Genomic DNA, 25,864 nt, shown 5'->3' with positions numbered 1-25,864 from the left:
TGATTGAAGATGAACATGGAGGCCACATCGAGCCCACCCCTTCCACAACACCTACCTCATATGAGTGGGACTACAAAGGTACCTATATGGGTGTTGATGATGCCATGATCCCACTAGTGGACATGATGATTTGTGAGTGCTTGCATGAGTTGGATGATACAATTGCTATGTCATATGCTTCTTTCACTCTCCCTTGTGATACTTGTGCCAACATTGTTGATCATGTGGAATTAGTTGCTTATGATAATATGTCCATGCCATGCTATGAGAGTTTCACTTTCTCTCCTATTGCTTGCAATATGTCGAACAATTGCTCTTTCCCATGTATTGCTTGCAATGAAAATGATAATGCTTGTGTTGTGACAACCTTGATGAACAATTGCTCTTTCCCTAGGTTGGTCAACAACAATGATGAAATTTTGAAAATGTTTTGTGCTACATGCTTGCAATATTCTCCCATTAGTGCAACCAAAATGTTGAATACTTTCTCTTTCCAATGCTTGGTTTGCAATGATGTTCATATGCTTGTGAATGAGATTGCCCCCATAGCTCTCTCACCTTTTGGAGACTTTGCACCTATCCATGTTGAGCATGTTCCTAAGTTTTCCCCGCATATTCACCATGTGTACTATAATATCTTGCTTACCGCTAATGGTGATGTGCAAAAGAAATGGCGCATCATGATGGATGATGTGTTCATATACCATGCGCACACATTGTTCTTGTTGTCTAACATGTGTGTAGGTACCCACACTCCAATGTCAACCTCGATTGAGCACGAGTTGACAAAAAGAGCTCTTGAGAGCATGATACACGTGAGCTCCAATGAGTGGTTTTGCCCGCACACTTCCACTACACAATACCTCTCAATGAGAGCACACCGACACTTTGATAAGGTGACCTCCTTCTACTTGCGCCCTCTTCCTAAATCCATTGAACTTTGGCTACGCTTTGATTGCTCCTTTGCTTTTCTTGTGCTATTCATAGGGCTCTTGACAAAGGAAGGGACATTCAAGCGTTGGTGTCATCTACCTCCTCTACACGTTCACGAAGACTCATCGTCGAGGACGACTCTTTTTCAAGTGGGGGAGATGATACGGGGCGACCTTCGGTCTCCACCGCATCATGTGCGTCAACGCCGACACGTCACGCAAAGGTGAATCTTCTCCTTTATGCGTGCCTACAATTGTCTCTCATGAATGGTATGCTACTTCATCCTCCTTCATATGACCATGATAGGAACACATCGCCAAGTACGGAGGAAGTGGACGACACCATGGAGGCTCGAGGACTCAAGGCCGAGGTCGCGGAAGCATGGAAGAGAACGTCGAGGATAAGGAGACGCGCCGAGAAGACCGGCACCGCCGCACCGCCACTACACTCGAGGACGACGGCACCGCCGCCCTACCTGCGCCGGCCCTATCGCCCTACATGTGCTGGCCCCGACGCCCCACCGCAAAGAGCATCAAATCTGAACCCTTTATCCCTTTGTATGCCTAAACTACCCTTCCTTTGGTGGCTCCCTATATATAGGCTCCCACCTCCCCTTCATTAGGTAAGGAATGAACTTGAGAGAATTAGGCTCATGCCTCCACCATCCCTTTGGGATTAGGGAAACCCCTCCTTAGATTTACTCAAATCTATTGTACAAGGCACTCCTTATATGATTAGTCTCTCACACTCGTGATTCAACCACCGGTCTCTCACTCGTGTGATTCTACCGATCGTATACCGATCTTCCTCTCGGGGATTCTACCGCGTGTCTCTCTCTTGAGAGATTCTATCGGGATAGTGGTTCGGGCTATCGGGAGTAAACCGAATTGTATCGGGTTGGTGTGTGTTTGCGTGTGTTCATCGTGTTCTTCGCCGTGTTCTTCGTGTTCTTCCTCTCCCCCGCCTTTCCCTCGGTCAATTCGTGAGATCGGGCAACCCACGTGACCTTAGGCCGCATCATATGGTATTAGAGCAAAGGTTGCCACGAATTTGACCATCGAATCTCTCCAATTTCGCCAAAAAATTTCCCAAAAAATTGCCCCAAAAAATAGCTCGAAAATTGATCTCTGGATTTGTTGAGTTTTTTGTGGTTTTGGTCCACTGATTTCATGTTGTTGGTGCTGATCTATCTTTTCCCCACTTTTCCCCCATCAATTCCGTCCAATTTCGTGTGAATCTGAGCAATTTTGGCTCCTTTCCGTGAAGAACACGAGTTGTTCTTCGTGTTCCCTTCCGCTCGTCCAGAGATCGATCGACCCGCTCCACGCGCGTTGACCTCCTGCCGCGCCATCCATCCGCATCGCTCGCCTAGGTCGCCTGCCTCCACGCGCGCGCTCGCCGCAAGCACCAGCTCCGCCCGTCCCCTGCAGTACCACCCTCGCTCCAACTCTGCGTCGCGGGTCAACGCCCCAGGCCGTCCCTCTCCTTGCCGCCCAGCACTCCTCCGCTCAGCTCGCTGGCCACGTGCGGCCAAGCCTCCAGCAATCGCCTCCACCGCGTGGCGCCCCGCCCCCTGCTCCAGCCGCTCAGCACCATCGCCGCCCCAGGCTGCTCACGCTCACGCCCGCCCCTTGCCAGCCAATCCCCGCGCCGGCCGTCTGCTCCCTGCCTTCACGCGCGCGCCTCTTCATCTGCAGCCAAACACCACGCCGCCAGCTCCCCTGGTCCGCTCGCGTCCGCAGCAGCACGCACAGGCGCCACGCGCGTCTCCAGCTCCCGCCGGCCGCGCGTTATTTCCCTGGCCGGCCAACACACCCGCTCGCCCGCAGCTCCACCACGCCGGCCGCCCTTCTCCTACGCGCGCACCCCACCTCCAGCTCGACCCAGCCGTGCCTACTGCCGCGCGCACAGCACATCTCCAAGCGCCTGCGTTCACCACCATTCACCACCCACGTTCCAGCTTGCCTCGTATCTCACACCAGCACCAGCCCACGCTCGCGCAAGGATTTCGCAAGATTCCCAGACCACTTCCCAGTTCTGCGCAAGAAATTCCAACATCAATTTCAGCGGTACTACCGCCCGCCCTTGCCCGGCACTGCCGCTCGAGGCCAACCGGTACTACCGGACCCGCTACCGCTAGTACTACCGGCGAATCGTTTTTGCTTACAGTATAGTTTCTATATTTGACCGGTACCTCTTCCGGTATCACTCCCGGTACTACCGCTCTGAAAATTGTGTGCACAGTTTTTACACAGTTTTGATCCAGTTTTGGCTCAACTTTTGCCCCAAATCTTGACAACTTTTCGGAGCCCGTTTGACTCCAAATTTTAACAGCATCCCCCAAATACTCCACATAATCCATCTCTAATTTTTGACGATTTTTGGAGCCCAACTTTCGACCGCTCGTTATTTTCGGGCATTGACTTAATTTGCTCGGTTTCCGTTTTGGAGTGCCTTTGGTCCGTGAGAACCGCTTTCGCGCCTACATCAACACCGCGACAACGGCATTGGCACCCCGGATTCCGGTGCATCTTCGACACCATCGTCATCACCATCATCGCAAGTTCGTGTGCTTGACACCGCCTAACGTCAATAGTATAACTTGCCTCCCCTACCCCTTGTAGCCCCTTTCACCGACGTCGCTACACCATGGCCAAAGAGTTCCCCAAGTGGACCTTCAACCCTAACCCACGCTACACGCGTCAAGGTGAACTCCTTCCTCTCGATACTCGACCTCGTAGATACCTTGAATGGAATGCTACCTCATGTCGGCATGTTATATGTCATTAGGTGCAAGAGTCATCGAGGACCGGAGAGGAGGAACACCCATGGTGCAAGGAAGCGAGGGAAGGGAAGAGGAGCCATTCATCATGGTGCAAGGAAGAAGGAAGAAGAAGAAGTAGGAAGGAAGAGGAAGAAGAAGCGGGAGGAGGGAGGCCGGCCGGTCACAGGCCCGGTTGACCGGCCCCCTGACCGGCCCACCCGGTCATAGGCCCGGTTGACCGGCCCCCTGACCGGCCTGGCCGGTTTCGACCGGAATCTCCGCTTGTGCCATCCGGACGCGAGTCCCGGGCTTCGAACGCCCCGCCCGGTCACCGTCCGGTCCGTAACCCGGTTTGGACCGGGTGGGCCGGTCACAGCACCCGGTTTGACCCGGTCAAACCGGATTTCACGGGTTTGACCCCACCAACTTGTACCCGTTCGACCCGAGCTGCCTTGTATGCCTATATAAGCACCCCCGGTCGCCCCCTTACCTCTTTAGACAAGATTTAGGCTTAGATATGGATTTGAGCTTTGTCTCCCTAGGGTTTCATCCCCTTTGTATCAAGGCTACCCTTGTTGGATGATTGGATTTGTGAGTGTGAGATTCTAGTGCTACCCACTCTCTCTCCCACTCCTAGATTCATCTCCCTCACCGATCTCTCACTCCGGGATTCTACGCGCGTCTCTCCCGGGTTGATTCTATTGGCGTGGTCCATCGAGCCACGGGGGTAAGTATCGATTGTATCGGGTTGGTGTGCGTGCGTGAGTTCTTTGTGTTCTTCGTGTTCATCGTGTTCCTCGCGCTCTCCCTCTCTCCCTCCTTGGATTTCGGGTCAACCGCAAGATCGGGCCACAAACGGGGTCTTAGACCTCATCATATGGTATCAGCAGCCTTTGGTTTCCGCGGATTTGACCCCCCACCCATCCAATTTCGTCTCTAAAATTTTTCCCCAAAAATCCCCAAAAATAGCCCTAATTTGCCTTTGGACCGATCTGTGATTTGGTTGCGTTTTGAGTGGTTTTGGTCCATGGATTTGGTGTTGGAGTGCTTGATCTACTATCTCCCCAACTTTTAGCCCCCAATTCCATCGTTTCCCTCCGATTTGGTCAATTTGGTCGATTTTCGTGAAGAACAGAGAGAGAAACCGCGTCCCGGTTGAGAAATCCGGTCAACCGGGCTGCGGACCGGCCGGGCCAGCCCGAACCCGGTCGACCGGCCGTGTGACCGGCCAGGCCGGTCCCGAGTCCGGTCCAACCGGCCCCTCGGACCGGGCGCCACCCTTCCACCTCCACCGCCAACCACCGCCACTCCTCTCCTCCGCCGGCAAGCACCGCCATCATCTCCAACCACCGGCAAACACCACCGCGGCCCCAACAAACACCGCCGCATCCGCAAGAGCATCGACACCACCACCACCGGCATACCACCGCCACCACCGCCAAGCTACTTTGACCGTTTTCTTCCGCTAACTTGTGCTTGCTTGTTCCGGTTTGAGTGCCTTGTTTGTGAAACTAACCCGCAGCTCCGAAGCACGCGACGACATCCTCGGCACCCCGGACTTGCAACCGTACTCTTGACATCACCGCCTTCATCGCAAGTTGTGTGTTCCGACACCGCCTAACATCTAGGTATAACTTGCACCCCACCTTGTAACCCCTCTTCTTTTGCGATCTATCCTATCGAGCATTGCTTATCTAGTGTTGCGAGACATTGCACGTGGCCCCGATTGTGAGGTGTGTGTGTAGTGTGGAGTCAAGCTTCTAAGCAAAACTCGTGTGGCAAGATAGCAAGAGTGAGCTAACGCTAACATAGAGCGAGAAAAAGAAAGAAAAGCACAAAAAGAGTGCAAGTAGCACCATACACCCATACATGCAAAAGTGTGCAAAGTGCCACCATAGATACAAAAGAGTGCAAGTGCCACCAAATACAAAAGAGAAAAAGCTTTTAAGCAAAAGAGAGATAAGAGAAGAGAGGCTACGTGTGAATCTTGTTGTCTCTTCCTTTGCAACCGAAGCTTTGATCTCTTCTTGTGTTAGTGTGACACCGAGCACCCTTGCTTAAGGGCTTCTTACACTTTTCTGCTCACTTTTGGTTGCACTAACCCCATTCATCTCGTGTGTGTGTTCCACATCTTTTCCGTGTTTATAGTGATCATCGCTTTGACATTTGAATTTTTGGATTTCCACCACTCTTGACAATACACTTGATCTTGGATTTGTCTTTTGGCTTTCCACAACACTCGCCTAACACCATATTTGCTAGCTTTTGCGTGTGGTTTTGCGTGTGTCCCCGATACACTTGATCTTACTTTTGACTTGGTGGATGGCCTCAATACTATCTTACCTTGGTAAGAGTGCGAGGTAGTCTCCTTCCACTAACATACACCATATAGATACCATCGTGCTAACATGGATAGCGAAGATGAAGATACGGAGGAGTACATGGAGCACTTCGAGGAAGATACCTCTTCAAGCACCGCGGATGTGGAGGAACATGTGGAGCTCTACTCCGACTATGGCTCCCCAAGCATCACCGACATCTCCGACATCGAGGAGCTCGACAACGACCATGGCTCCCCAAGCATCACCGACATCTCCGACATCGAGGAGCTCTACATCGACAATGGCTCCTCAAGCATGGATGACATGGTGGAGCACCACTTTGAGGACGACTTCGACGAGCTCTACATCGACAATGGCTCATCAAGCATGGACGACATGGTGGAGCAACGCCACGCCTCCGACATCGACACCATGGCGGAGCCTCACCTAGTCACCTACTTGGCCAATGGAGCTACATATGAAGATAGAGGACCTCAACGATGGCACCATCATATGGATCATCAAGAGCGTCCCCAACATGATCGCCATCGACACACTTCTTCGAGCTCCACGAGGCGCCACCATGAGAGTGCTTATGCACATGATCATCTACGGCGAGTTCATCATATGGAGCACCAAGAGCGTCCCCATCATGAGCATCATCGACACTCTTCTCCAAGCTCCACAAGGCGCCGCAAGCAACATGCCAAGTCGCATGAGCCATCATCTCGGCATGGCAAGGACCGTCATCGACTCACACCATCTCATGATAGTCGTCGACCACTACCACCTCATGGTCTACATCGACATACGTCACCACATGAGCATCGCCGCCACAAGCCACTTCATGATCACCATCGACCAACATCTTCCACGAGTCTTCGACGACACCACTCAAGCCATGGTGATGAAGCACGAAGACGAGAGCCTCGACATGAAGGCGACAAACACCATGATAGGGTGCCTACCACTCCAAGGATGGCAAGTGCACATCACGCATACCTTCCTCATGAGGCGACTTCCACCTCTTGTGCCACCACCACAATGGCCCCTACCTCGTCACATGCCTATGGACTCCGATGCTACAAGTGCAAGCAACAAGGCCACCCTCCACGGGAATGTCCCAATCTCCTATGTGAGGTGTGCAAGGCCAAGGGTCATGTGGCATGGCAATGCACAACGCCAAGCGCCAAGAAGCTCTACTTCGACAAGCTACAAGCACAAGCCACCAAGAAGCCTTTAGCGCCCACACTTCAAGATGAAGATCGCCAAGGTGAACTCAAGGGCGAAGTTGAGCCGAGCCTAGCTCTCATCAACACCACGGCGCCACCGCTTGAGGATGACTTGGGAGGCGATGGAGTTGAGCATGGTGAGCATGGGATTCTCCCTTCACCTACGGAGGCGCATGGAGTTGAGATGGTTGAGCATGGGAACTTCCCTTCAACCAAGGAGGCGCATGGAGATGAGAAAGTCGAGCCTACTCCTATATGCTTGATTGATGAGTTGGTACCAATCCCATGTGAGAATGAGAGCCACTTAGCCCACTTGAGTGAGAATGATAGTGAGTTGAGTGACTTCCACCCCATATGTGAGTTTGAGTGCTTCCATTTGGAGGACATGAGTGATACACAAAGTGAGTTGCGAGAGGTAGATGATACAAACTTGAACATGTTTTGTGCTACATGCTTGCAATATTCTCCCATTAGTGCAACCAAAATGTTGAATACTTTCTCTTTCCAATGCTTGGTTTGCCATAATGTTAACATGCTTGTAAATGAGATTGCCCCCATAGCTCTCTCAAATTTTGGAGAATTTGCCTATATCCATGATGAGCATGTTCATGTGTTTACCCCGCATATTTACCATATCTATTATAATGCTTTGCTTAACGCTAATGGTGATGTGCAAAAGAAATGGACCATCATGATGGATGATGTGTTCATATACCATGCACACACGTTCTTTGCTTTGCCTATTGTGTGTGTAGGTACAAGAATGCCAATGTCAACCTCGATTGAGCACGAGTTGACAAAGAGAGCTCTTGAGAGCATAATACAAGTAAGTACAAGATCGAACCCGGCTCTGATACCATATGATGAGGTCTAAGACCCCGTTTGTGGCCCGATCTTGCGGTTGACCCGAAATCCAAGGAGGGAGAGAGGGAGAGCGCGAGGAACACGATGAACACGAAGAACACGAAGAACTCACGCACGCACACCAACCCGATACAATCGATACTTACCCCCGTGGCTCGATGGACCACGCCAATAGAATCAACCCGGGAGAGACGCGCGGTAGAATCCCGGAGTGAGAGATCGGTGAGGGAGATGAATCTAGGAGTGGGAGAGAGAGTGGGTAGCACTAGAATCTCACACTCACAAATCCAATCATCCAACAAGGGTAGCCTTGATACAAAGGGGATGAAACCCTAGGGAGACAAAGCTCAAATCCATATCTAAGCCTAAATCTTGTCTAAAGAGGTAAGGGGGCGACCGGGGGTGCTTATATAGGCATACAAGGCAGCTCGGGTCGAACGGGTACAAGTTGGTGGGGTCAAACCCGTGAAATCCGGTTTGACCAGGTCAAACCGGGTCTGTGACCGGCCCACCCGGTCCAAACCGGGTTCTGGACCGGACGGTGACCGGGCGGGGCGTTCCGAAGCCCCGGGACTGCGTCCGGATGGCACAAGCGGAGATTCCGGTCGAAACCGGCCAGGCCGGTCGGGGGCCGGTCAACCGGGCCTATGACCGGGTGGGCCGGTCGGGGGCCGGTCAACCGGGCTCGTGACCGGCCGGCCTCCTCCTCCCGCTTCTTCTTCCTCTTCCTTCCTTCTTCCTTCATTCTTCCTTCCTTCTTCTTCTTCTTCCTTCTTCCTTGCACCATGATGAATGGCTCCTCTTCCCTTCCCTCGCTTCCTTGCACCATGGGTGTTCCTCCTCTCCGGTCCTCGATGACTCTTGCACCTAATGACATATAACATGCCGACATGAGGTAGCATTCCATTCAAGGTATCTACGAGGTCGAGTATCGAGAGGAAGGAGTTCACCTTGACGCGTGTAGCGTGGGTTAGGGTTGAAGGTCCACTTGGGGAACTCTTTGGCCATGGTGTAGCGACGTCGGTGACCGGGGCTACATCATCTCCCCCTTGGGGAAGAGTCGTCCTCGACTCTTGTTCCTCCTCATCGAAGAGGTAGTCCATGACGGTTGTCCCATGTAGAGTTGGGTAGTCGCGGTCGAAGAAGAACTTGGAGAAAAACCACTTGCGAAGGGAAAGCTCCAAGAGGCATTTGGCAAAAATGGGAACCAAAAGAGTGTGGATGTATCCAAAATTTGGTAGGGCAAAAATTTGTGCATGTAAGAGTTGTATGGTGTCAAAAATGTGTGGTGTAGCCTTGTCCCAAGCAAATGGAACAAACAAAAGGCAAGTGTCGGCGGCAAAATTTGGGGCAAAATTGTTATGTGCAATGGCAAAGCGATGGAGACTTCGAACTTGGGAGAGTATGGTTGGCTTAAGCCGAGTATGAGTGTCCGCAAGTGTGAAAGAATCCATTGCAAATGCCAAAGATGAAATGAGAAATCCAAAGAAGAGCAACTTTATGAGTGACATGTGGCACAAGATGCATAAGGTGTCTCTCACATGTATGACATGGTCCTTGAGATTCTCGGAGTGTATGATGATAACATCAATACATACAACAACCATTGTGCCAACAAGATGTGTCAAGATATGTTGCATAAGAGGCAAAAGGGATGTCGAGGAATTGGCCCAAACCGGAAACTCGACAAGGCAAACCGGAAACACATGAGGGTGAAGGTTTGTGGGAACATACTCTTTGGTGTGATTCCCATGGGTTGGATCCTTGATGGGGTAGCTCTCAATTGCGCGTTTCGTGAGCTCATGCTCCGTAGCGGTCGAAGTTGTCGTGCGGGTACCTATACACACAATAGAGAGAACAAAGAGCGTGTGTGCATGGTAGAGGAACACATCATCCATCATGATGTTCCATGACTTGTGCACATCACCATTAGTGTCAATCAAGATAGTATGAAATGCATGGCGATGGTGCATATGGCAAGAAGGTGCATATGGCAAGAAGGTGCATTCATGGCATGTGGTAACTCATGATCATCAAAAATAGAGAAGGCTATGGGGGCCATCTCATGGACAATGAAATAAGCATTCTCGCATACCAAGCATAAGAAAGAGCAATTGTTCGCAATCTTGGATGCAAGGATCATGGAAGAGTGTAAACATTTGGGGCAAAGCATGCGGAAGCTAATGTCATCCTTGTCATTATCATTGCAAGCAATACATGGTAAAGAGCAAGTGGTCGACATATTGCAAGCAATGGTGGAAAAATTGAAGCTCTCATAGCATGGCATGGTCATGGTATCACAAGCATTCACTTCCACATGATCAACAATGTTATCAAGCAAAGTATCGCATGGGAAAGTGAAAGTAGCATGTGACGTAGCAAATGGATCATCAAGATCATGCATGCACTCATAAGTCATCATGTCCACTAGTGGGATCATGGCATCATCAACACCTATGTTGTTACCTTTGTAGGCCGACTCATTTGAGGTAGGTGTTGTGGAAGTAGGAGGATCCATGTGGTCGACATGTCCATCTTGGAGCAAGCATGGTGAGATATCATCATCTTCATGCACCATGTACATCTTCTCCATGATCGGGAAATCGTCCTCCGTGGAACCTAGTGCAACATAAGAAGACACAAACGAGGGAGAGGTTAATGTGTTAACAAATGCGGTGTCCTCCATGGACCTATCATCTACCTCTCGCAACTCACTTTGTGTATCACTCATGTCCTCCAAATGGAAGCACTCAAACTCACATATGGGGTGGAAGTCACTCAACTCACTATCATTCTCACTCAAGTGGGCTAAGTGGCTCTCATTCTCACATGGGATTGGTACCAACTCATCAATCAAGCATATAGGAGTAGGCTCGACTTTCTCATCTCCATGCGCCTCCTTGGTTGAAGGGAAGTTCCCATGCTCAACCATCTCAACTCCATGCGCCTCCGTAGGTGAAGGGAGAATCCCATGCTCACCATGCTCAACTCCATCGCCTCCCAAGTCATCCTCAAGCGGTGGCGCCGTGGTGTTGATGAGAGCTAGGCTCGGCTCAACTTCGCCCTTGAGTTCACCTTGGCGATCTTCATCTTGAAGTGTGGGCGCTAAAGGCTTCTTGGTGGCTTGTGCTTGTAGCTTGTCGAAGTAGAGCTTCTTGGCGCTTGGCGTTGTGCATTGCCATGCCACATGACCCTTGGCCTTGCACACCTCACATAGGAGATTGGGACATTCCCGTGGAGGGTGGCCTTGTTGCTTGCACTTGTAGCATCGGAGTCCATAGGCATGTGACAAGGTAGGGGCCATTGTGGTGGTGGCACAAGAGGTGGAAGTCGCCTCATGAGGAAGGTATGCGTGATGAGCACTTGCCATCCTTGGAGTGGTAGGCACCCTATCATGGTGTTTGTCGCCTTCATGTCGAGGCTCTCGTCTTCGTGCATCATCACCATGGCTTGAGTGGTGTCGTCGAAGACTCGTGGAAGATGTTGGTCGATGGTGATCATGAAGTGGCTTGTGGCGGCGATGCTCATGTGGTGACGTATGTTGCTTGCGGCGCCTTGTGGAGCTTGGAGAAGAGTGTCGATGACGCTCATGATGGGGGCGCTCTTGATGCTCCATATGGTGTACTTGAAGTCGACGATCTTGTGCATAAGCACTCTCATGGTGGCGCCTTGTGGAGCTCGTAGACGAGTGTCGATGACGATCATGATGAGGACGCTCTTGATGCTCCATATGATGAACTCGCCGTAGATGATCATGTGCATAAGCACTCTCATGGTGGCGCCTCGTGGAGCTCGAAGAAGTGTGTCGATGGCGATCATGTTGGGGACGCTCTTGATGATCCATATGATGGTGCCATCGTTGAGGTCCTCTATCTTCATATGTAGCTCCATTGGCCAAGTAGGTGACTAGGTGAGGCTCCGCCATGGTGTCGATGTCGTAGGCGTGGCGTTGCTCCACCATGTCGTCCATGCTTGATGAGCCATTGTCGATGTAGAGCTCGTCGAAGTCGTCCTCAAAGTGGTGCTCCACCATGTCGTCCATGTCGATGATGCTTGGGGAGCCATGGTCGTTGTCGAGCTCCTCGATGTCGGAGATGTCGGTGATGCTTGGGGAGCCATGGTCGTTGTCGAGCTCCTCGATGTCGGAGATGTCGGTGATGCTTGGGGAGCCATAGTCGGAGTAGAGCTCCACATGTTCCTCCACATCCGCGGTGCTTGAGGAGGTATCTTCCTCGAAGTGCTCCATGTACTCCTCCGTATCTTCATCTTCGCTATCCATGTTAGCACGATGGTATCTATATGGTGTATGTTAGTGGAAGGAGACTACCTCGCACTCTTACCAAGGTAAGATAGTATTGAGGCCATCCACCAAGTCAAAAGTAAGATCAAGTGTATCGGGGACACACGCAAAACCACACGCAAAAGCTAGCAAATATGGTGTTAGGCGAGTGTTGTGGAAAGCCAAAAGACAAATCCAAGATCAAGTGTATTGTCAAGAGTGGTGGAAATCCAAAAATTCAAATGTCAAAGCGATGATCACTATAAACACGGAAAAGATATGGAACACACACACGAGATGAACGGGGTTAGTGCGACCAAGGAATGAGCGGAAAAGTGTAAGAAGCCCTTAAGCAAGGGTGCTCGGTGTCACACTAACACAAGAAGAGATCAAAGCTTCGGTTGCAAAGGAAGAGACAACAAGATTCACACGTGGCCTCTCTTCTCTTATCTCTCTTTTGCTTAAAAGCTTTTTCTCTTTTGTATTTGGTGGCACTTGCACTCTTTTGTATCTATGGTGGCACTTTGCACACTTTTGCATGTATGGGTGTATGGTGCTACTTGCACTCTTTTTGTGCTTTTCTTTCTTTTCTCGCTCTATGTTAGCGTTAGCTCACTCTTGCTATCTTGCCACACGAGTTTTGCTTAGAAGCTTGACTCCACACTACACACACACCTCACAATCGGGGCCACGTGCAATGTCTCGCAACACTAGATAAGCAATGCTCGATAGGATAGATCGCAAAAGAAGAGGGGTTACAAGGTGGGGTGCAAGTTATACCTAGATGTTAGGCGGTGTCGGAACACACAACTTGCGATGAAGGCGGTGATGTCAAGAGTACGGTTGCAAGTCCGGGGTGCCGAGGATGTCGTCGCGTGCTTCGGAGCTGCGGGTTAGTTTCACAAACAAGGCACTCAAACCGGAACAAGCAAGCACAAGTTAGCGGAAGAAAACGGTCAAAGTAGCTTGGCGGTGGTGGCGGTGGTATGCCGGTGGTGGTGGTGTCGATGCTCTTGCGGATGCGGCGGTGTTTGTTGGGGCCGCGGTGGTGTTTGCCGGTGGTTGGAGATGATGGCGGTGCTTGCCGGCGGAGGAGAGGAGTGGCGGTGGTTGGCGGTGGAGGTGGAAGGGTGGCGCCCGGTCCAGGGGCCGGTTGGACCGGACCTGGGACCGGCCTGGCCGGTCACACGGCCGGTCGACCGGGTTCTGGGCTGGCCCGGCCGGTCTGCAGCCCGGTTGACCGGATTTCTCAACCGGGACGCAGTTTCTCTCTCTGTTCTTCACGAAAATCGACCAAATTGACCAAATCGAAGGGAAACGATGGAATTGGGGGCTAAAAGTTGGGGAGATAGTAGATCAAGCACTCCAACACCAAATCCATGGACCAAAACCACTCAAAACGCAACCAAATCACAGATCGGTCCAAAGGCAAATTAGGGCTATTTTTGGGGATTTTTGGGGAAAAATTTTAGAGACGAAATTGGATGGGTGGGGGGTCAAATCCGCGGAAACCAAAGGCTGCTGATACCATATGATGAGGTCTAAGGCCACGTGGGTTGCCCGATCTCACGAATTGACCGAGGGAAAGACGGGGGAGAGGAAGAACACGAAGAACACGGCGAAGAACACGATGAACACACGCGAACACACGCAACACAACCCGATACAATTCCGGTTTACTCCCGATAGCCCAAACCACTATCCCGATAGAATCTCTCAAGGGAGAGACACGCGGTAGAATCCCCGAGAGGAAGATCGGTATACGATCGGTGGAATCACACGAGTGAGAGACCGGTGGTAGAATCACAAGTGTGAGAGACTAATCATATAAGGAGTGCCTTGATACAACTCATAGATTTGTGTCTAAGAGAGGAGGGGGTTTCCCTAATCCACTTTTCACTTGGTTCACGGTGAGGATGTGGTTGAAGATCTTGACGAGGTTGTTGAAGATCTTGACGAGGTGGTTGGCGACGCCCAAAGATGGCCCTCTCATCTTGCTCATGTGGTGGTTCTCCTCTTCCACGTTGGTCATGGCGAGGATGATTGCGAAGATCACGCCTCGGTTGGTCTTGATGTTCATGGCCTTGAGCTTCACCATGTGGCTCCATGTTGTGGAAGACGTTGTCATGTGGGTGGCCGTCACGCCCATGGTGGGCATGGCCATCCGGTTGAGGACGATCTTGTGGAGGACGTTCATGTGGACGAGCATGGCGATGTATTTCTCCTCGCCTAGAGTTGGAGCGAGAGTCTTCATGACGAGCATGTGAGCGATGCGGTCGATGATGGTCTTCATGCCTTGAGGAGGAGCTTGAGGACGAACGGTGGCCATGAGAGTAGTAATCTTGTGATGAGCTTGAGGATGATGAAGTAGAGCGGTGTCGACGATGACGACCCAAGTTTGTGATGGCGCGCTCGAGGCTATCCATGCGCCGCTCCATGTTCGCATCATTGGCCGCCATTTGACCATTCAAGTTGTCCGTAGCTTCGCGAAGGAGAGCCAAGTCTTGGTTCACAACGGAGAAGTTGTGTGCCACTTCATCGTATTGCTCATCGATGTGCGTCTCGAAGAGAGTGAGTTGCTCCTTGAACTCTTGGCGTTGCGTCCATAGGTTGTGTTGAGTAGCCAACCTCTCGGTGTTGCGGAGGATCTCTCCCTCCCTTGCATCATCTCCGCTCCTATCCATGATACAAAGACAAACACTAGGTTGTGTATGTTAGTGGAAGGAGACTACCTCGCACTCTTACCAAGGTAAGATAGTATTGAGGCAATCCACCAAGCCGAAAGCAAGATCAAGTGTATCGGGGACACACGCAAAACCACACGCAAAAGCTAGCAAATATGGTGTTAGGCGAGTGTTGTGGAAAGCCAAAAGACAAATCCAAGATCAAGTATGTTGTTAAGAGTGGTGGAAATCCGAAAATGCAAAAGTTGATGCGAAGATCACTATAAACACGGAAAAATGATGTGGAACACACACGAGATAAGCGGGGTTAGTGCAACCAAAAGTGAGCGGAAAATTGTATGTGCGGATGCTCGGTGTCACACTAACACAAGGAGAGTCAAAGCTTTGGTTGCAAAGGAAGAGACAACTAGATTCACATGTGACCTCTCTTCTCGTATCTCTCTTTGCTTACAAGCTTTTTCTCTTTTGTATATGGTGGCACTTGCACTCGTTGTATCTTTGGTGGCACGTGGACACTTTGTATGTATGGGCGTATGGATGTATGGATGTATTGATGTATGGTGCTACTCGCACTCTTTTGGTGTTTTGAGGCTTTTTGACGCACTATGTTAGCGTTAGCCTCGCTTTTGCTATCTTGCCACACGAGTGTTTGCTTGGGTGCCTTACTCAACGCTACACACACACCTCACAATGCGGGGTCACGTGCAATGTCTCGCAACACTAGACAAGCAATGCTCAATGGGATAGATCGCAAAAGGAAGAGGGGTTACAAGGTGACAGCTACAAGTTATACCTGCGATGATGGTGGTGGTGGTGGTGGTGGTGGTGGAGATCGCCGGACGTCGAGGTCGAAGGAGGTTTGTGTGTTTGGTTTGGTCCATTTTTCCTGGTCAACGCGTGAAGAACCAGTCGTGTTCATCTTGCTTCACCAGCCCCGCAACGACCTCAACTCGCCGCTCCACCACGCTCGCGCGTCCAACCTCCCTCGCCCGCCCATCAGCAAGCCGCCCTGCGCCGTCCTTGCCCCGCCTCTCCCTGGCCGAGGCTGGGCCGCTCCCTGGCCATCTTGCTGCGCCGCGCGCCCTACTCCCGCTCGTGGCCAGCCTGCTCCCTACCGCGCGCGCGCCACCAGCAGCCAACATCCACGCACCAACGCGCGCGCCGGCCGCCGCCAAATTCCTGCCGACGCCAACAAGCCACGCCGCACGCGCGGGCACTGCCCAAGCTGCCAGGCCGCGACCATCCGCTCGCCTTTTTCCGCCGCACAGCGCGCCGGCCGCCTGTTTCCATCGCAGCGCGCCAGCTCCGCTGGCCAAGACCCGCTCGCCCGCGCAGCAGCCCAGCAGGCCAAGCGCATCAACCACCGCCGGCCCGGCCTCCGCCCGCTGCCACCACGCCCGCGCTCAACTCGCCCGGCCGCGCCCAACCAGCATCCATCGAGCGCCGCCGCCCACGCCTGCCCACGCCCAGGCCTGCACGAGCTGCAACCTCCGTTCGGCCAGCCACCATCTTCCCTACGCGCAGCCCACCCAATTCCATCTCCCAAATCCACGCACGATTGCAGCTGGCCGCGTTCCAATTTTCTCCATATTGGATTCCGCTCAGATTTTCCAATTCTCAGTTCGCTCACCCCGGTTGAAACCGGAGCCAAACCGGTCGCCAACCGGGAAATCCTCGGACCGGAGCCAAACCGGGCCGCACGCCGGATGTCCGGCCAGGAATCCGGTTGACCGGGTTCTGGACCAGTTTCGTCCAATTTTGACTCCACTTTTTGCCCCAAATTTTGACAACTTTCCGGAGCCCGTTTGACTCCAAATTTTAACAGCATCCCCCAAATACTCCACATAGCCCATCTCTAATTTTTGACGATTTTTGGAGCCCAACTTTTGACCGCTCGTTTTGACCCAACTTTTCGGGCATTGACTTAATTTGCTCGGTTTCCGTTTTGGAGTGCAAGGATTGTCTACCAAGCTTCCGCGTCTACATCAACACCGCGGCGACACCTTTGGCACCCCGGATTCCGGCGCAACTTCGACACCGCCATCGCCGACACCATCGCAAGTTCGTGTGCTTGACACCGCCTAACCTTTTCATCTAGGTATAACTTGCAGCTCTCATCCTTGTAGCCCCGTTTCTTTCTTTGTGTACCTATCCCATTGAGAGTGGCTTTCCGAGCGTTGCGAAGCATTGCACAAGTGTCACGACCGTGAGAGGGTGTGTGTGTGCGTTGTGTTGAGCAAAGCTCTGAAGCAAGCTCGGTGAGAAAGATACACAAAAGAAGAAAAGTGCGACATATACATAGAGAAAAAATAAAGCTTCTAAGCATAGAGAAAAAAAAGAGTGAAAAAAAGAGAAAAAGAAAAAGAAATAGAAAAGAGTGTGTGTCCACCGATACCGAGAAGTGCAAAGGTTGTGAGCACTAAGAGAGAAAAGAGAAGAGTGGCATTTGTGCAAATCTTGTTGCTTCTTTCTGTGCAACCAAGCTACGGTCTCTCTTGTGTTGGCGTGACATCGATCATATAGTCTTCGTTAGGACCATCTTTGTCACTTGCTCACTTCCTTGGTCGCGCTAACCCCTTTGTTCTCCTTTGTGTGTGTTTCCGTGTTTCCTTGACATAGATCACCACTTTTGACATTTGACTTTGGATCTTACCCACATTTGACAATAGACTTTTCCGTTGATCTTTTCGTTTGCTATCCACTCCTTACCCACCACATATAGAGTTCTTAGCCTTTTGCGTGTGCTTTGAGTGTGTGTGTGAGTAACCCCGATACATTTCTATTTTGCTCTTGACTTGAACCATTTTTCCGATACTTTCTTGAAAGGTGGGATACTTGTGTAGTTTTCCTTCCATCATACATATACACCGATCCTAGTGAGATATACATGATGACCCCACAAGAGCAAGCCGAGATGAGAGCATACTTCGCCGAGCTAGATGCTCGAGAAGCCCAAATGACACCCAAAGAAAAAGCCGAGTGCAACGCATACTTCAAACACCTTGAGAGCAAGAGTGATACACACCATGAGTCGAGTGAGGATGTTTCGATTTCTAACAACTTAACCTCTACTCCTCTTGTGTTGTCTTCCTCTTTGCTAGGTTGCTTGGACATCGACGACGCCATTGCCATGGAGATGAGGGACTCCACTATATGTGAGATGAGCGAGTCCACTATATGTGAGATGAGCGACTCCACTATATGTGAGCTTGATGAGTGCCACCACTTCGAGAGCATGAGCGATACACCAAGTGAGATGAGAGTGGTAGTTGATAGGTCATGTGAGGCCATTTCAAGTTCTAACAAGTTACCCTCTACCTCTAGTGTGTTCTCTTGTGTCTCATTAGGTACCATGGATGACGAGACGCCGATCATGGAAAAGATGTACATGGTGCATGAAGATGATGATATCACACCATGCTTGATTGGAGATGAACATGGAGGCCACATCGAGCCTACCACTTCCACAACACCTACCTCATATGAGCGGGACTACAAAGGTACATATATGGGTGTTGATGATGCCATGATCCCACTAGTGGACATGATGATTTGTGAGTGCTTGCATGAGTTGGATGATCCTATTACTATGTCATATGCTTCTTTCACTTTCCCTTGTGATACTTGTGCCATTGTTGATCATGTGGAAGTAGTTGCTTGTGACACTTTGACCATGCCATGCTATGAGTGTTTCGATTTCTATCCTATTGCTTGCAATATGTCGAACAATTTCTCTTTCCCATGTATTGCTTGCAATGTTGATAATGATGCTTGTGTTGTGACAACCTTGCCGAACAATTGCTCTTTCCCTAGGTTTGTCGACAACAATGATCAAATGTTGAACATGTTTTGTGCTACATGCTTGCAATATTCTCCCATTAATGCAACCAAAATGTTGAATACTTTCTCTTTCCAATGCTTGGTTTGCAATGATGTTCATATGCTTGTGAATGAGATTGCCCCCATAGCTCTCTCACCTTTTGGAGACTTTGCACCTATCCATGTTGACCATGTTCCTAAGTCTTCCCCGCATATTCACCATGTGTACTATAATATCTTGCTTACCGCTAATGGTGATGTGCAAAAGAAATGGCGCATCATGATGGATGATGTGTTCATATACCATGCACACACATTGTTCTTGTTGTCTAACATGTGTGTAGGTACCCAAACTCCAATGTCAACCTCGATTGAGCACGAGTTGACAAAAAGAGCTCTTGAGAGCATGATACAAGTGAGCTCCAATGAGTGGTTTTGCCCGCACACTTCCACTACACAAGACCTCTCAATGAGAGCACACCGACACTTTGATAAGGTGACCTCCTTCTACTTGCGCCCTCTTCCTAAATCCATTGAACTTTGGCTACGCTTTGAGTGCTCCTTTGCTTTTCTTGTGCTATTCATAGGGCTCTTGACAAGTGAAGGGACATTCAAGCGTTGGTGTCATCTACCTCCTCTACACGTTCACGAAGACTCATCGTCGAGGACGACTCTTTTTCAAGTGGGGGGAGATGATGTAGCCCGACCTATGGTCTTCGCTTCATCATGTGCTTCAACGACAAGAACCACACTCAAGGCCGAGGTCACGGAGGCATGGAAGAGAAGAAGGAAGAAGAGCGTCTGATCGCCTAGGAGAGAAGGCGACTGCCACAAGTCAATTCGGGCCAAGGCCCATGTATCCCCTTGTATACCTAAACTACCCCTCCTTAGTGGCTCCCTATATATATGCTCCCACCTCCCCCTTCATTAGGTAAGAGTTGAACTTGAGAGAACCTAGGCTCATGCCTCCACCATCCCTGTGGGATTAGGGAAACCCCCTCCTTAGATTATGCAAATCTATTGTACAAGGCACTCCTTATATGATTAGTCTCTCACACTTGTGATTCTACCACCGGTCTCTCACTCGTGTGATTCCACCGATCGTATACCTATCTTCCTCTCGGGATTCTACCGCGTGTCTCTCCCTTGAGAGATTCTATCGGGATAGTGGTTCGGGCTATCGGGAGTAAACCGGAATTGTATCGGGTTGGTGTGTGTTTGCGTGTGTTCATCGTGTTCTTCGCCGTGTTCTTCGTGTTCTTCCTCTCCCCCGCCTTTCCCTCGGTCAATTCGTGAGATCGGGCAACCCACGTGGCCTTAGGCCGCATCATAATTACCCTTTACCATTTATTGATCAAATGCTAGAAAGGTTGTCTAAAAATACTCATTTTTGCTTTCTTGATGGTTATTCCAGGTTTTCACAAATTGCTCTTAAAACTAAAGATCAAGAGAAAACCACTTTTACTTGTCCCTATGGAACTTATGCTTATAGGCGTATGCCTTTTGGTTTATGTAATGCTCCTGCTACTTTTCAAAGATGCATGTCTGCTATTTTTCATGGCTTTTGTGAGAGTATTGTGGAAGTATTCATGGATGATTTTTCCGTCTATGGGAATTCTTTTGATAGTTGCTTGCGAAACCTTGATAAAGTTTTGCGAGAGATGTGAAGAAACTAACCTTGTTCTTAATTGGGAGAAATGCCACTTTATGGTTAATGAAGGAATTGTATTGGGACATAAAATTTCGAGAGAGGTATTGAAGTTGATAGAGCTAAAGTTGAAGCAATTGAGAAGATGCCCTATCCAAGGGATGTTAAAGGTATTCGTAGTGTTCTTGGTCATGCTGGGTTTTATAGGAGATTTATTAAAGATTTCTCCAAGATTTCAAAGCCTCTTACTAATCTTCTTCAAAAAGACGTACCTTTTGTTTTTGATGATGATTGTAAGGAAGCTTTTGAAACTCTAAAGAAAGCCTTAACAACTGCTCCTGTAGTTGAACCTCCTGATTGGAATTTGTCTTTTGAAATTATGTGTGATGCTAGTGATTTTTCTGTAGGCATCTGTTCTTGGACAGCGAGTAGATAAAAAACTGAATGTTATTCATTATGCTAGTAAAACTCTTGATGCTGCTCAAAGAAATTATGCTACAACTCGAAAAAGAATTATTAGTCGTAGTCTTTGCTTGTGATAAATTTAGATCTTATATTGTTGATTCAAAAGTTACGATTCATACCGATCATGCCTGCAATTAGATACCTTATGACAAAGAAAGATTCTAAGCCGAGGCTTATTAGATGGGTACTTCTTTTGCAAGAATTTGATTTACATATTGTAGATAGGAAAGGTGCTGATAATCCGGTTGCTGATAATTTGTCTAGATTGGAAAATATTGCTTATGATCCTGTTCTCGTTAATGATAGTTTTCCAAATGAACAATTGGCTGTAATAAAGGTGAGCTCGCGAGACAGGTCCTTGGTATGCTGATTATGCTAACTTTATTGTTTCCAAGTACTTGCCTCCAACCTTTTCAGCTCAGCAAAGGAGGAAATTCTTTTATGACTTGAGGCATTATTTCTGGGATGACCCACACTTATATAAAGAAGGAGTGGATGGTATTCTGCGAAGGTGTGTTCCCGAATATGAACAACAAGAGATATTGAGTAAATGTCATGGTAGTGCTTATGGAGGACATCACGCCGGAGAAAGAACCGCGCAAAAGGTTCTACAATCAGGTTTTTATTGGCCAACTCTCTTCAAGGATGCGAGAAAGTTTATTTTATCTTGTGATGAATGCCAAAGGGTTGGTAATATCTCCAGACGTAATGAAATGCCTATGAATTATACTCTTGTTATTGAACCATTTGATTGTTGGGGATTTGACTTCATGGGACCTTTTTCCGTCTTCAGAAGGTAACACTCATATACTTGTTGCTGTTGATTATGTTACTAAATGGGTGGAAGCCATACCTACAAAAAGTGCTGATGGTGAAACTTCTTTAAAAATGCTTTTAGATATTATTTTTCCTAGATTTGGAGTACCTAGATATATTATGACCGATGGAGGTTCTCATTTTATTCATGGAGGTTTTAGAAAAACTCTTGCTAGGTATGGTATTAATCATAGAATTGCTTCCGCTTATCACCCTCAAACTAGTGGTCAAGTAGAATTATCAAATAGAGAGATTAAATCTATTTTGGGAAAGACCGTTAATAAATCTAGAAAGAATTGGGCTAGTAAATTGAAAGAAGCACTATGGGCTTATAGAACTGCTTATAAAAACCCCATGGGAATGTCACCTTATAAAATGGTTTACTGGAAAAGCTTGTCATTTACCTTTAGAACTAGAGCACAAAGCTTATTGGGCTGTTAGAGAACTAAATAAAGATCCTAAACTAGCCGGTAATAAGAGGTTGCTGCAATTAAGTTCTCTAGATGAATGGAGAAGTGAAGCTTATGAAAATGCTAAACTCTTTAAAGAAAAAGTTAAGAAATGGCACGATAGAAGGATCATCAAAAGAGAGTTTAATATTGGGGATAAAGTCCTATTGTATCGGTCTCGTCTCAGATTCTTTGCGGGAAATTACTCTCGAAATGGGAAGGACCATATGTTGTTGAGGAGGTGTATCGTTCAGGAGCAATTAAAATTAGCTCTCTCCAAGGCAATGCTACGCAAGTGGTGAATGGACAAAGACTCAAGCATTATATCTCGGGTGATTCTTATAATGTTGATGTTGATATTATTCAAGTGGAAACACCGGAGGCTTTCATCAAAGGACAAATTGGCAGTCCGCTGTAACTCGACTTTGAATAGGTAACAGTACTGGTAATGAAAAGTTCGCAATTTACTTTCCGAACAATGTTTTTGCTGTTTTTGGAAAATATGAAAAATTACGAGATCGAAACGGAGTGGAAAAGACGCACGAGGGTGTGCCACCATAGGCCGGCGCGGCCTGGCCTGGGCCCGCGCCGCCGTATGGTCTGGCCGCCTCGTCGCCCCTTTCCGACTCTGGTTCGACCTGGTACTTTCCGTTTGTTCTGAAAATTTTTACTATATAATCCCCCGGACCCCTGGAGGTCCGTATATCGTTTTCTCGACGTGTTTTGTTTCGAGCTGTTTCTGCCAGGATTTGTCTTTGATCTAGGAGCACCATGGCCTCCGACAACAAGGGCAAAGGGCCTTCGAAGGAAGAAGTGAAAAGGGTGTCGTCAAAACAAGAGCAACAAGCTGTTGGGAGTAAGCAAGTCTTGGTGGGATCTGTTGATACTCGACGTTCTTTCTCTCATAACTTGCAGGGACCCTTACCACCTTCTCTTGGCCTCGACTCTTTCCCTGTGCTGGAAGAAGCTCTACGGACTACCGATGAGTTTTATGGTCAATACCGGGCTCTGAGAAGAGAAGTGGAGATACTCAGGGAGGAGAATTACCGACTCCGTAGAATGCTGGGATATTACTTGATGCCCGTCACAGGGTCGCCATCACCGACTTCAGATAACAATGAATCTCTTCGAGACTTAGTGCAGATTTGCCAAGCTGAGAAGCTGAAGCTGAAGGAGATCTGTAAGAAGCGCATGAGGAATTCATCACCACCATCGCCAAAGGATTGATTCATCATCGGTATTGGCATCCCCTTGGTTTGTTCCAAGCTTGGGGAGTGCCGCGGTATCACATCATTACTACCTTTTACTTTTTACTATCAAGTAGTGTCATATCATGAGTAGGGAAGTTATCGTATAAGATGGGTTGCGAGTGTGGAAGTATCTCTCCTTTAGTTTGTCTATGTATCCCTTGGTGTGAGTTATCGTTATGAAATATTAATGAGAAGTCTTATCATTTACATATTGCACACCTTATTTTAGTTTGCAATTTCTACTATATGATTGATCTTGATTTTAGTATTGGTACCACTTTGGGAGCATTGAGTAAATCTATTTGGTTTTGGCAAACTTAGCAATGGTCAATAGCAACAACACTTTGAGTTTAAGAAGAATAGAGGAAATACATGTAGAAGATGTTATTATCTTTCTTATCAGTTCTTAGCTTAGTATTCTGAAGTTAAAACTATTTGTGCTTACAAATAAGATGCATGATTGTTTCTATCACATGTATATTTGTTTGTTTCCCTCAACTCTTATGCTTGCTAATTAACCTTGCTAGCCAAAGACCTGTACTGAGAGGGAATACTTCTCGTGCATCCAAACCTTAGCCCAAACCTATGTCATTTGTGTCCACCATACCTACCAAATGCATGGTATTTCCTGCCATTCCAAGTAAATACTTCATGTGCTACCTTTAAACAATTCAAAATTTATTACTCCTTATTTGTGTCAATGTTTTATAGCTCATGAGGAAGTATGTGGTGTTTTATCTTTCAGTCTTGTTAGGCAGCCTCCACTAATGGACTAGTGGCTTCATCCACTTATCCTATAATTTTGCAATAAGAGCTGGCAACGGGTTCCCAGCCCCAATTAATCAACTTTCATTAATAATTCTCTTCACGTGTTTTGCTCTGATTCATCAGTAAGCAACTTAATTTTGCAATAGACACTCCTCCATGGTATGAGATTGTTGGAAGGCACCCGAGGATTCGGTTAGCCATGGCTTGTGTAAGCAAAGGTTGGGGGAGTGTCATCCTTAAATAAACTAAAGTACATGTGTAAACAAAAGAGAAGAGGGATGATCTACCTTGCTTGGTAGAGATAACGTCCTTCATGGGAGCCGCTCTTTGGAGGTCTGTTTGGCAAGGGGGTTAGAGTACCCGCTACCATTCGTTGACAACAACAAACACCTCTCAAAACTTTACTTTTATTCTCTTTATATGATTTCAAAACTGAAAAGCTCTAGCACATGATTTAATCCCTGCTTCCCTCTGCGAAGGGCCTGTCTTTTACTTTATGTTGAGTCGGTAAACCTATTTCCCTCCATCTCAAGCAAGCATTTTAGTTGTTGTGATCAAACTATTATATTGTGATTTGCTTCATCATGTCTTTTATTCTTTCTTGTTTAGTACAAGTTTTACCTGAATGAATATAGCTTTGAAAGTCATCAATGATTACTATGATTGAGTATGCAAGTTTACCATAAGCTTTAATATGAGAGCGTTGCTCAATAGATAAGTATAATCTGTTAACTGTTCTCTGACCAAGAACAAAGTTTGCCATCACCAATTATGATTTCTTATGCACCTTTATTTGTGATTACCTTATACTTGTTTCAAGATTGAGTTATATGAGGAAGTTGTTTACTATAATGTCTTGTGTGAATGAATATGATGCTTCTTGTCCGTATTTTATTTATCGACTCTTCACTCCATAAACATGTGGTCCCGTTTACTGAGTTCAGTTTCGCTTGGGGACAAGCGAAGTCTAAGCTTGGGGGAGTTGATACGTCCAATTTGCATCACTATTTTATATCATAATTTGCTCGTTATTCATTGATGTATTTCATATTGGGACACAATACTTATGTTATTTCATCTATTTTGCATGTTTCATGATTATTTGGAGATCGTGCACCGGAGCCAGGATTCTGCTGGAAAAAGCACCGTCAGGATGCAATATTTCGGAAGATCAACTGTGGAAGGAAATTATACCAAAAATCCTATTTTTCCAGATGACGAAGGAAGCCAGAAGGGGGAGCCAGCTGGACCCAAGGTGGGCCCAGACCATAGGGCGGCGCGGCCCATGGCCTGGCCGCGCCACCTGGTGGTGAGGGGGCCCCACAGCCCCTTTGGCCTCCTTTTCTTCGCGAAACCCTTTGTCCCGAAAACCTAAGCTCCAGAGGGTACGTCGCGAAGAGACACAGCCGCCTCTGCGGGGCGGAGAACACCAGAGAGAAAAGAGCTCTCCGGCGGGCAGGAATCCGCCGGGGAAATTCCCTCCCGGAGGGGGAAATCGACGCCATCGTCACCGCCATCGAGCTGGACATCATCTCCATCACCATCACCATCATCTTCATCATCAACACCGCC

The sequence above is a fragment of the Lolium rigidum genome, chromosome 3 (genome assembly GCF_022539505.1).
Source record: "Lolium rigidum isolate FL_2022 chromosome 3, APGP_CSIRO_Lrig_0.1, whole genome shotgun sequence".
NCBI classification, from domain to species: Eukaryota; Viridiplantae; Streptophyta; class Magnoliopsida; order Poales; family Poaceae; genus Lolium; species Lolium rigidum.
The sequence above is the reverse complement of the archived record's forward strand: the minus strand, read 5'-3'. Positions refer to the sequence as shown.